At 34.7% G+C, this 13,107-nt stretch overlaps 1 protein-coding gene across 2 annotated transcripts in view; it reads left to right on the top strand.

The window, feature by feature from the left end:
- The window catches only part of SEMA6D (semaphorin 6D), a 645,898-nt gene that overhangs the window by 76,998 nt on the left and 555,793 nt on the right, over positions 1–13,107 (top strand). The gene's annotated exons all lie outside the window — the stretch shown is intronic.

Raw genomic sequence — 13,107 nt, 5'->3', positions numbered from 1 at the left:
TGGCATCAACTCATGAACTGATTAGCTGTGTATATTTTGTATTCCAGTACAACTAACTTCTTACCCCATCACTATTTGTGTTAAAATTGGAGAACCTGGAAGGCAAGAACCTGGACAATTTAATTTTCTTTTTTACAGTACTATGCCGAAATAAAAAACAAATGGTTTGTAATGATCTTATGAGACCCAGCTCTTCAGGAAGAATTGATTTGAACTTGAATAGCTATGTGATAGAAAGAAATAGAAATTTTCATTAGGCAAACCCAAGTCAATATACTTATGTTCAATATAAGACAGGCAATAATAATTAGAATTTGAAATACACCAAGAAATGAGAAGAGTTGGTTTTAAAATAAAATGGAGACACTAGCAAAGAATCAGGAATGCCATGATTAGCAGGTTTGATTTCGGGTGTGTTAGCAAATGTCAAACATAATAAATTTTAAGTAGGAATAGAACATAATCAAAATGATAGAAAGTGCTTTTACTTCTCTGTATACGGTTTGATATGGAAAATGACTTTAAATGGAATAGCACAATAAAGGAGGAATCTCTCTGGTGTGTAGGTTTTATGTGCTGGTAAATGGTTGTACCTATGAGCCTGAAAAGGAAAAAAGCTATGTGGAGTGTTTGTGTTAAATGCATTTATTTTACAATATTTGTTGAGGGAGAGATTTCATTCATCCATTCATTAGTTTATTCATTCACTCGTTTATTATCAAAAATATTTTTGAACACCTGTAATCTTCTAGACTGCATAATTTTACAGGCTATAGAAACTTGGATACAGCAGTGGGCATAACTAAATGAAATCCTTATTTGTGTGGAGTTTACTGTCTCAGCGGGGAATATGGAAAATAAAAAAATAAATATGTAATGTGATATCAGGTAGTAGTGAGTATAAGGTATGAAGGAAAATAAGGCAAAGTTCTCTGATGTGTGGTTGTGATAGTTTAAGTAGGATATTTGAGATAAAGGGGAGAGAAGAGCCAACAGTAATGTAAGGAAAACGAACCTTGGGGATATTGCTTGAATACTGGGAAAGGGCCATGGGAGGAATGGGAGAACTCAGAATAAAGAGGTCACAGCATGGATTTTAGGCTCAGGGTGTTCTGAGTTTGAATCTCTCTACTGAGCAAAAACTTTGTGACTTTGCCAAAGTTACATAAATTCTGGGAATCTCAGGTTCATTGTCTACAAAGGAAAATATCTTTCCTGTAGAGTTATTAAGCATTAATTCTGCATGAAAATATATGACTTAATTTTCTTTATAATATTCTTATCCCATTTACTGATTATAAATGTGTGTTACAAAGCCCTTTTTAGATATTATTTCATTTAATCCTCATAATAACCCTGTTGTAGATACATTATCCTCATTACACAGATGTGAACTTAAGCACAAAGAAGCTAAGTAAACATGTCTAAGTTTGCACAGTTAAGTAATGAGCCATATTTCAAACTCCTAGGAAACCTGACTTCATGATCTAGCCCTTAAGCACTGCACTGGCCTACCCACCGCAGGATTATAGGGCTTTAAGTAAAAGAAAGAAAAGTGAAGTCGCTCAGTCATGTCTGACTCTTTGCGACCCCATGGACTGTAGCCTACCAGGCTCCTCCGTCCATGGGATTTTCCAGGCAAGAATACTGGACTGGGTTGCCATTTCCTTCTCCAGGAGATCTTTCCAACCCAGGGATTGAACCCGGGTCTCCCACATTGTAGGCAGATGCTTTACCATCTGAGCCACCAGGGATAAATGAAGCTTCTAGAGTAGATAGGTCCTCACCATAATCCATTCTTGCATTCTGTGATCCATGAGCACAGTGAGAAAGTAGATCTTATCTGAGAAGAAGTGAGGCCAGAACAACTGGACAGGGCTAGAACTTGGTTGTTCTGAAACGTTAGCTTCTAGCCACAGTTCAGAATGATCTGAAATACCTGGATATTTGTACTAACAAGAAAGGTGATTTGCTGTTTTATACCCATCTTATTACTTACAGACTTCCTCTCATGAATGTGCCAAATTTGCACATTTTAAATATGGAGTTTAGCTTGGCATAGACAAATTCACAGTCTTTGTGATGCTTGTTCTGAGAACTTGATCCGCTTGTTTTTTTGGAGAACTGGATCCTCTTGTTTGTGTTCTAAATATTAAGTGTGCTGCTGCTGCTGCTGCTGCTAAGTTGCTTCAGTCGTGTCCGACTCTGTGTAACCCCATGGACGGCAGCCCACTAGGCTCTTCTGTCCCTGGGATTCTCCAGGCAAGAATACTAGAGTGGGTTGCCATTTCCTTCTCCAGTGCATGAAAGTGAAAAGTGAAAGTGAAGTCATGCCCAACTCAGCGACCCCATGGACTACAGCCTACCAGGCTCCTCCGTCCATGGGATTTTCCAGGCAAGAGTACTGGAGTGGGTTGCCATTGCCTTCTCCGATAAAATATTAAGTATAAAAGAAGGTAAAGAAAGATTCTGAACCTAAGAAACTGCAAGCACAGACAGTAAGTATCCACCAAGAAAAAACATTTGTGTGTATATGTCGGTAGTGAGGGGTGAGAATTGCTGCAAAAATACAGCAATATCACAGAATAAAGTAGAAAATCATAGACATGCTTCGTGGAATGAAAAAGGATTAAAAAAAATGGAAACTTCTTCAGGGATCTCCTGATTTCTCATGACCCTCTCCCATCTCTGTGCTGAATGTTCCTCTTCTAAGTCTTAATAAACTTTCAGCAACCTTTCATAATGCTTTAAGGAAACAGGGCTGCTTCGACCTTGGTCCTAACAGGAAGCAAATTAACCTTAGACTGTGCAGATAAAAAAATGAATAAAGGGGGAACACTAGCAGAGATGTGGGCAGGAGTAAGTGAATAAATAAAGGTTAGAGACAGTCTCAGAAACTAACAAGCAGTAGATAACCATTGCTGTCATTTATCATAACTGTTGATGGAGAAAATATATAATATGAATAGTAGTCCCCATAAACAAAGTTTCTTATCCATTTATGTCTCTACTGATCTATCCATTTAATATTTGCTCACTTCTTGGTCTTATTTGGCATTGTTTCTTCTACTAGTAGTTTTTTCTACTTCTGAAACTTCTAGTTAGTGTGTATGTGTATGGCTGGATTAATAGTTGAGACTAGATTCAAAATATATAACAGCTTCACAGGTGGTGCTAATGGTAAAGAACCTGACTGCAGTGCAGAAGACGTAATGAGATGTGGGTTCGGTCTGCTCCCTGGTTTGGGAAGATCGCCTGGAGGAGGGCCTGGCAACCCACTCCAGTATTCTTGCCTGGAGAATTCCATGGACAGAGGAGCCTGGTGGGCTACAGATCATACAGTTCAAGAGTCAGACACAACTGAAGCGACTTAGCATGAACGCATATGAGAAGAGATAGTCTGAATCTAAAAATTCCATCAGTCAGTTTCATCATTTGTAAGATAATCAAACTCTGTCGGGTCTATTAGTGTTTAACAGACCAGAACATTTGCAAACTGTAGTGTGTTTTAACTATGTCAGATTTTGGGGTCAACATGCAAGGGATAAAGTTTTAATCCCCTACATGGACTATGGGTATAAGGACCTTCTAAACTGCAAGTTTGCATACAAAATATATAATTTGTATATATTATATATAATATATTTAAATATATATACTATAAATACATATCATATATATTTATATATATTTAAAATATAATACACAAATATATAAAAATATATAAAATATATAATATATATAAAGTACCAGTATGAGAAGCAAATGGTTCAAAGCTATGACATTATTCTTAAAAGTACAAGTACCTTGTAAATATATGTAAATTAGCTATCTCCAACATTATGACCTCTGCATAGCTATGTACATCCTAAGTTGAACATCCTTTTTAGCAAAAATAGGTGACACAATATAAGTCCAGTGAAAATCAGAGACTATTTCTTCTTATGTATTCCTAAATAAAGAGGCTTAGTTTCCCATATTCTAAGATTTATCAACTTAGAAACAAAATAATTAAAAATTATAAAGGAAGGGCATCCAATAAAACATCATTTCCCATTAACAAGCAAGGAGTGAGAAAAATACTTACCAAAAAATTCCCAAAAGTTATGAAAGATAGAATTTGTGCGTTTAGGAATATTCAGCAGTCAGGGTCATTTCCTGCCATGTAAAGAACACACTTTACTCCAAAGTGCCCATAAGGCACCACTTTACATGGGCTGGAATAGTGAGTGTTAGTAATGATTATATTAAATTTTTTTTCAAATTATTTTTTTTATTTTTTAATTATTTTTAATTGAAAGATAATTGCTTTACAGTATTGTGTTGATTTTTTTTCTTTTTTTACATTTTTTTTGATTATATTAAATTATCACAGAAAGGTTAAATTACATTTGCTGTGATTTGCTCAAGATGGCAGGGTTTTATATAATGTATTCTAAAAAGATATTCATTCAAAATGGTTAAATGTTTAATGACATTGTGAAACTTTGAAAATTATTTGGAAAACATAGGTCTCAATAGCTGGAGTTTTATTATACTATCCCACTGATTTACAGTATAGAAAGTCAGAAGTGACAATCAGTCATTTGTCTCGCTTCCTGACACACCTGTGTTTACAGAGCTGAGTCTAAAGTAATGGAATCCTCCAAGTACTGGATGCCTTGTCACCTTGTTTGAAGAAGTTTGGCCAACCTTGTCTTTAAGACTTGAAACTTTGAATAGCACAGCCAAGGAGGTGAGCAGCCCTATGACACGATACTTAATAAAAAATTACCATGTTCTGCTACTTCTGTGAACAGTGTGCTAGTTGTATTCCAGGATCCTATATTGTTGTGTCTAATGAGAGTTCACCTATGGTGCCTGCAGCCCATTTGCACACATTGCTGCTGCTAAGTCGCTTCAGTCGTGTCCGACTCTGTGTGACCCCATAGACGGCAGCCCACCAGGCTCCCCCGTCCATGGGATTCTCCAGGCAAGAACACTGGAGTGGATTGCCATTTCCTTCTCCAATGCATGAAAGTGAAAAGGGAAAGGGAAGTCACTCAGTCGTGTCCAACTCCTAGCGACCCCGTAGACTGCAGCCTACCAGGCTCCTCCGTCCATGGGATTCTCCAGGCAAGAACACTGGAGTGGATTGCCATTTCCTTCTCCAATGCATGAAAGTGAAAAGGGAAAGGGAAGTCACTCAGTCGTGTCCAACTCCTAGCGACCCCGTAGACTGCAGCCTACCAGGCTCCTCCGTCCATGGGATTTTCCAGGCAAGAGTACTGGAGTGGGGTGCCATTAAATTCCTACCCTGTACCAGGCATAGCATATTAGGCCTGTGTTAGACATTCTGGATATAAAGGTAGATGGTGGAATAGCCTGAAAGAAGTGTTGATTTTAATTTTCTGTAGGTTCATTATAAACTCCTACCCTGTTTCTCTTTCTCTCTCTCTCTCTCAAACACACACACACACACACACACACACACACACACACACACACACACATCAAGAAGTGATATGGTACCATCCTGTGTTCTAGGCCTTCTTATATTCTAAGAAAGAGCTCAAAGATTTGTGATTTAGAAAGTTTAGATGCAGGAGATAAAGGGTTAGACTGTGGGCCAGGAACTAAAAGGTAATTGAATCTATGTCCCAAAGGTGGAAGGACCAGAGAAAGGACACTGAAGAGATGTGCCCTACTAGAGCCGCTAGGTTTAAGAGACATGGCAGTTAAAGGGCCTTGGCCAAATAAAGCATGAAATCACTCAGTCGTGTCTGACTCTTTGCAACCCCATGGACTGTAGCCCACCAGGTTCCTTGGTCCATGGGATTTTCCAGGCATGAATACTGGAGTGGGTTGCCATTTCCTTCTCCAGGGGATCTTCCCGACCCAGGGATCGAACCCAGGTCTCCCACGTTGTAGGCAGACGCGTTACCATCTGAGCTACCAGGGAAGCATAGGGAAGAGGATTCCATGAGCAGAGGAGTTTAATAGGATCACTTGAATCTGGTTAATAAGTTTCTCAAAGAACTAAAACCAGACACCACTCTCTATATTTCTGTACAATCTAAACATCCTGGCACTACTGAAAAGCACTGGAAGTGGTAAGCAGGGCAGACTCCTAGTGAGGATTTAGAACAATATTTAATTTGAATTTGAAACATAAAGTCATATTCATGCTTCTCTAGTGTTGTGATGCATATTCATATCCATCAGAAATAGTAGGTCATGGATCCTGCCTTAGAGGTGCTTGCAGCCTAGGAGGATAATTCCCATAAACAATAACTAATCACTCTGTCCAACTTTACTGACTGGTTCTCTGATGTTCATAATAAAACCCGAAAGGTGAAAATAGTCTGTACTTTACAACTGACGGAACATACAGGATGACACATATTAATGAAAGTGTATGAGGTGTCTGTAAATAGAATAACAATAACAACAACAAGGCAAATGCTGAAAGAAAACACTTTAAAGTGCTGCTGTGAAGAACGGCTCGTTTATATTTATTTGTTTAAAAAGTTTTTTCACACAATTTTCCAAATACTTTGGAAATTGTGTAAAATGAGTGGCAGTTCCTTTAAATAGCAATTGCTGTCAATAGTTCTCAGTTTGATGGAATGTTATCTTTAGGGAACAACAACAACAAAAAAGAGTAAACAATTTCCACTGTGCCCTAAAGGTCTACCAAAGAAAGTGATATGCACTGCCCCAGAGTTAAGATCTGAAGACCAGAAGGAATGAAGGTCACCACGTGTGGCTTGCTTCTGTCAAATGCCAAATGCTCTTTGACACAGTTGTGGGAACTCTAGCGTGAAAAGATGCATGCTTTTGGCTAAGAAATTTTTCACTTGCATTTTCAACAAGGTGGAAGGATTACTTGGAAAGAATCCTTTCCCTGGTTCATAATATAGAAAGATATGATGTGAAATTATTAATACATTTAAAGACTGAGGAACCTTGATTCACGTTGTTTTCCATCTTGAAGCATTGGATCAAAGCTACCTGAGACCTGTCTTCAAAACAGCTTCTCTCAGAGGAAAGTGATATAAAGGAATAGGTCAGAAGGTGCCAGCAACCCCAGCTACAAGATAAATGGCAATTGAAACTAGCCAGAGGCCTTCCTTTTTAAAAAATCAGAATTCTGGGTAAATGGACTTTAGCAGTTCACAGTTCTAGTCACTCTCTGAACTAGAGGCATTCTTTCTACAACATCCTTGCCAGAAAGTTCAGCCTCTGTCTGAACTCATCCTGTACTTTGTAAGTCAGATTGATTAATAGGAAATTTGTTGCCATGGCAGTTTTACTCATAGCTCTTGTTTCTAGAACTTAGTATGTAATCTACTTCCCCTTTTATATGACAGCCCTTAAATAGTTTAGAGATGGCTGTGGTCCTTCTCCCCCAAAACACTTGAGTTCTGATCTATTCAAATATGTCATTCTGTCTGTTCTTTCGTTGATGGTGCTGCCATTTCCAGTTTCCTCCTTAAACTGTGTGTAAAGTAGTGAGGTATGTAATCTGACCAGGTTAGTTGAGTAGGATTATTTCTTATTTTGTGCTTTAATGATCTTTCCAAATTAATGACTTTATGATCTCTCAAACAATGCCTTATAAAATTTCAGTTACTACAAATAGATATGAAAGACAAAGCCATAATTCAGCCAAATTCCCTCCACTCATAAATAACTACTTTTCACATTTGGTGATTACTTTAGACATCTTTGCATGCATATATATATATATATATATATATATATATATATATATACACACACACACACTTGACTCTACATATAAATTGTATCTTAAATATGTCTGCTACTCTTCTTCTCTATTTTTTATTATAGTGATATGTATAGTTATACCTCATTTGGTTTAAATTTGCCTTTCCCTGATGGTTAAGGATAATGAATCTCTTTTCATGTGTTTATTTACCATCTGTATATCCTCTTCAGTATATTCTCTTCAGAAATCTCTGTTAATGTACCTGTCTATTTTCTATTTGGATTTTTAAAACATTTACTATTGAATTTTAAGATTTCTTTGTACTCTGGGTATTATTCTTATTTTGTGTTTGTGGTTTGTAAATATTTTCTCCCAATGTGTGGTTAATCTTTTCATCATCTTCACATTGTCTTTCAAAGAGCAAAAGTTTTAAAATTTATCAATTTTAAGCTTTTAATTTTACCAAATTTTTTTATGGATCACTCTTTAGGTATCAAGTTCAAGAGCTTTATCATTAGTCCTAAAATCTAGATTTTCTCCTGTAGTAATTTCTTGAAGTTTTCTAGATTTTTGTTTACATTTATATGTGTGATCCATTTTGAGTTAATTATTGTATAAGATGTAGTATTTTAGATTGAGATTTACTTTTATTGCCTACAGTATCCAGTGGCTCCAGCAACCATTTGTTGAAAAGTCGATCCTTCATTAAATTGCTCTTTCACGTTTTTCAAAAATCAGTTGAGCATTTTGTGTAGGTCTATTTCTCTGTTCTGTTCATTAGTCTGTGTGTCAATTCCTCCACTGAACTTGATTAATGATACTATATAGTAAACCTTAATATCGGGTAGAGTACTTTTTCTCACTTTATTTTTCTTTGTCAAGATTATTTTAGCTATTTTAAGGCCTGTGTCTTTTCATACAGATTTTAAAATAACCTTTTCTCTTTCTTAAAACACTTACTGGGATTTTGATAGGAACTATGTTAAACCTATAGATCAACTTGGGAAGAATGGCTATCCTTATTATGATGAGTGTTCCACTCCATGAATATAGTATGTCTTTCCATTTGGGTTGTCTTTGATTTCTTTCCTCACCATTTTATAATTTTTAGCACACAGATCCCACTGCAGTTAAGTATTCCATTTTTAAAGATTATATTTGTTAAGTAATATATGTGTTATATTTTCTTTGGAATAATTTAAAAATTTGTTTCCACATGGACAGTGTTAGTATATAGAAATGTGATTGATATTTGTGTGTTAATTTTGTATCCTATGGCTTTTCTGGAAGCACTTGTGAAACTAGATTTTTTTTTTTGAGGATTTCTTTGGATTTTCTGTATACACAGTCATGTCATCTGCATATGAGAGTTGCTTTCTTTCTTTCCAATCTGTGTGATTTTTGTTTACATACTCATTTGTATACTTTATATATTTTGTATGTAAATTCAATTATTTGTCTTATTATGCTGGTTAGAACTTCCAGTACTATATTGAATAATAGCGATGAGAAAATAAATTTTTGACTTGTTCCTGATGTTATGGGAAAGCATTCTGTTTTTCATCATTGAGTATGTTAGCCATAGGTTATTTTACCTATTCTTTACCAAGTTTAGGTAATTCCCTGCATCCCCAAGTTTTATTATGAATGAGTACTGGATTTTTTCAAGTGCTTTTTTCAGTTTTAATTGATATAATCATTTAATTTTTGTTCCTTAGACTGTTGATATGAGACAAGAAGTGATCTCTGGGTTGGGAAGATTTGCTGGAGGAGGGAATGGCAACCCACTCCAGTATTCTTGCCAGGAGAACTCCATGGTCAGAGGAACCTGATAGACTTAGCACACACAGCCTGTTTATATAGTTGATTACATTAAATGGTTTTCTAATTGAACTAACCTTGCATATTTGGAATAACTTCTACTTGATAATGATATATAATTCTTTTTATACATTTTTGGATTTTGTTTACCAGTATTTTGTTGAGGATTTCTGTGTCTAAATTCTTGAGAGATACTGGTCTATAATATTCTTTTTATGCATTTTCTTGAGGTAGTTTTAATATCAGAGTAATATTGGTCTCATGAAATGAGGTGGGAAGTGTTCCCTCTTCTTCTGTTTTCTTGAAGTGATCGTGTAAAATTGGTGTTAGTTCTTCATTAAATATTTAGTAAAACTGTCCAATGAAATCATCTGAGTATGGAGTTTTCTTTTCCTAAAGATTTAAATTATGAATTCTATTTCTTAAATGGTTATAGTGCTTTTCAGATTCTCTGCTGCATCTTGGTTGAATTTTGGTAATTTGTGGGTTTTGAGGAAAGTCATCAAATGTATTTGTGTAAAATTATTTATATTATTCCTCTATTATCCTTTTAATGGCTGCAGGGTCTGTGGTAATATCCCCTCTGTCATTCCTGATATTGATGATATGGGTGTTCCTTTTTTTTTTTTTTTTTAGTTTCGCTTTCTTTCTTTTTTTTATTTTACTTTACAATACTGCTTGCTACAGGTTTATTAATTTTTAAAAACTGCTTTTGTTTTTAATTTTCTCTATTGCTTTTTATTTTTAATGTCATTACTTCTGTTCTGGTCTTTATTATGTTCCTTTTGCTTACTTTGTTTTTATTTTTTGTTTTTCTAGTTACTTTCTTTTGGAACTTAGATTATTGATTTAAGAACCTTCTTTATTTCTAATTCAAACATTTAGTATTATTAATTTCCCTTTCAGAACTGCTTATGCTGCATCTCATATATTTTGATATGTTGTATTTTCATTTTTTACTCAATTATATGTGTTTTAAATAGACTTCTTTTTTTGAACTAGGGTTATTTATATGTATGTTGTTTACAAATTTTCTGTTACTTGTTTCTAGTTTAATTCCATTAAGGTCATAGAACATATTCTGTTTGGTTTTAATTCTTTAAGTTTTAAGTATGTTTTCCAATATATATGGTATATATTGAATATAACATGAGTACTTAAAAAAAAGTGTACTTTACTGTTTTGAGGTGGATTTTTCTGTATATATCACTTGGATTCTGTTGATTGTATTGTTCAGATCTACTAATTTTCTGATTTGATGAAATTGTAGGAGTTCTGAAGCCCCAGCTATAACTGTAGATTTGCCTATTTCTCTTTTCAGCTCTATTGATTTGTCCTTCATGTATCTGAGACTCTGTCAATTAGTACGTACACACTTAGGACCATTATATTTTCTGGATGATTCTTTTATCGTTATATTTATTTCTAATAACTTTCTTTGCTCTGAAGTTTACTTTGTCAGATGTTAATACAGCCACTGTGCATTTTTTTATTAATGTTTGCTTATCTTTTTAATCTTTCCATTTGAAATAAGTTTTCCAAACTTCACTCAGAGTGGTAAATTTTGAATTTCAGCCTCTTTTAGTAGCACATAGTTTGGTCAGTTTATTTAAATCCAGAACGCCAGTCTTTTTCTTTTGATTAATGTATGTTTAGACCATTTACATTTAAGGTAATCATGGTTATATTAGTACCTGATATATTTATACGTTTAAAGTCATTTCGTTATTTGTTTTTCTGCTTGTCTTCTCTCATTCCCTTTCCTCTGTTTCTCTTTTCTTCCTTGCCTCTGTGTTACTGGAACACTGTTTTAGGATTTCATCTTTATTTATTAGTGTTTTTGAGTGCATATATTTGTATAGTTTTTGTAGTACTGGCTCTTTTGTAGTGCTGAGTATTATATTGTATATATGTGACTTATTCCACACTATGGATATCAACATTTTACCACTTTAACTGAAATATGGAAACCTTTTAATAGTTGTGTGGACTTTCAGGAATTATCCATTTCATTTAGGTTATCTAATTTGTTGATATACATTATCATAGTATTACTTTATAATCATTTTTTATACTAGTAGTGTCTTATTTGGTAATGACTTATCTTCCATTTCTTAATCCAGTAATTGGAGTCTTCTTTGTTCTCCTCTTGGCCAATAGAGCTAAAGATGTAGCTTCCCCTGGCTGCCATTTTGTTACCACAAAACGGGTGGCCTAGATAGGTGAAATCCATTCTCTCACAAGCTGAAATCAAAGTGTTTGTAGGGTTTCTCCTAGATTCAGGTGGCTGCAGCAATCCTTGGCATTCCTTGTTACATCTGTACTCATAGTACCTCCTTCTCTTTCTGTTCTCCTGTTTATCAGTCAAATCTTCCTATGCCTTTCTCTTATAAGGACACTTGTAATAGCATTTTGGTCACATCTTGGATAATTCAGCTTAAGCTCCTTTTCTCTAGACCCTCAGTGTAACCTCACCTTTTCCTATGTAAAGTGTCATTGACAAGTTCCAAAGATTGACATGAATATTAATTAATTGGAAAGTTGAGATGAAGAGTGATTTTTCAGCCCTCAACAAAACCAATTTTGTTGGCCTTTCCAAAGAAGCAGCTTTTGGTTTCATTTATTTTTTCTATTAATTTTTTAATCTTTGTTTAATTTCTGATCTAATTTTTATTATTCCTTACTTTAGGTTTAGTTTTCTCCCCCCCCCCCCAGTGTCTAAAGGTGGAAGGTTATGTTATTGATTTGAAGTCTTCCTTTTTTTAATGTAGGCATTCACAGCTATAATTTGCATCCCATAAGTTTTGGTATGTTATGTCTTTGTTTTCATTTATCTCAAAGTATCTTCTAATTTCCATTGTGATTTCTTCTTTGACCCATTCAGTAAATTAGAAGTGTGTTAATTGCCAAGTTTGTGTAACTGATTTCTAATTTCATTCCATTGTTGTTGGAGAATATACTTGTATTCTATCTGTACTTTTAAATGTATTGAGGTTTGTTTTGTGACCTGCCGTATATTCTACCTGGAGAATGTTCCATGTACATTTAAAAAAGATACACTGCTGTTGTTGAATGGAGGTTTATTGTGTCATTCAGGACCTCTGTTTCTTTATTGATACTTGCCTGATTTTGTTACCTATTTTTGAGAGTAGAATGTTGAATTCCCAACTGTTATTATTGAATTCTCTATTTCTCCCTTTACTACTATCAGTTTTGCTTCATAATATTTGGTACTCTATTAGGTGCATAAATATTTGTAGTTATTACATCTTTCTGATTTATTAATTTTTCCTATTATAAAGTACCCTTCTATATCTCTTAACATTTTTTGTTCTGAAATGTGTTCTACCTGATATTGTTACAGCCACCCCCTCTTTCTTATAATTGCTGTATGTATGGTATAGCTTTCTTTATCTTTTGACTTTTAATGTTTATATCTTTGAATCTAAAATGTGTCTACTGTAGACAGCATATAGTGGTCTTTTTTTTTTAATCCATTCTAACAGTCTCTGCCTTTGATTAGCTTATTTATCTAACCACATTTAATATTATTATTGAGATAGCTGGATTTA

This window comes from Ovis aries, chromosome 7 (assembly GCF_016772045.2).
Source record: "Ovis aries strain OAR_USU_Benz2616 breed Rambouillet chromosome 7, ARS-UI_Ramb_v3.0, whole genome shotgun sequence".
Classification (NCBI taxonomy): Eukaryota; Metazoa; Chordata; class Mammalia; order Artiodactyla; family Bovidae; genus Ovis; species Ovis aries.
Note: the sequence above shows the minus strand (reverse complement) of the source record. Positions and strands in the feature narration are given on the sequence as shown.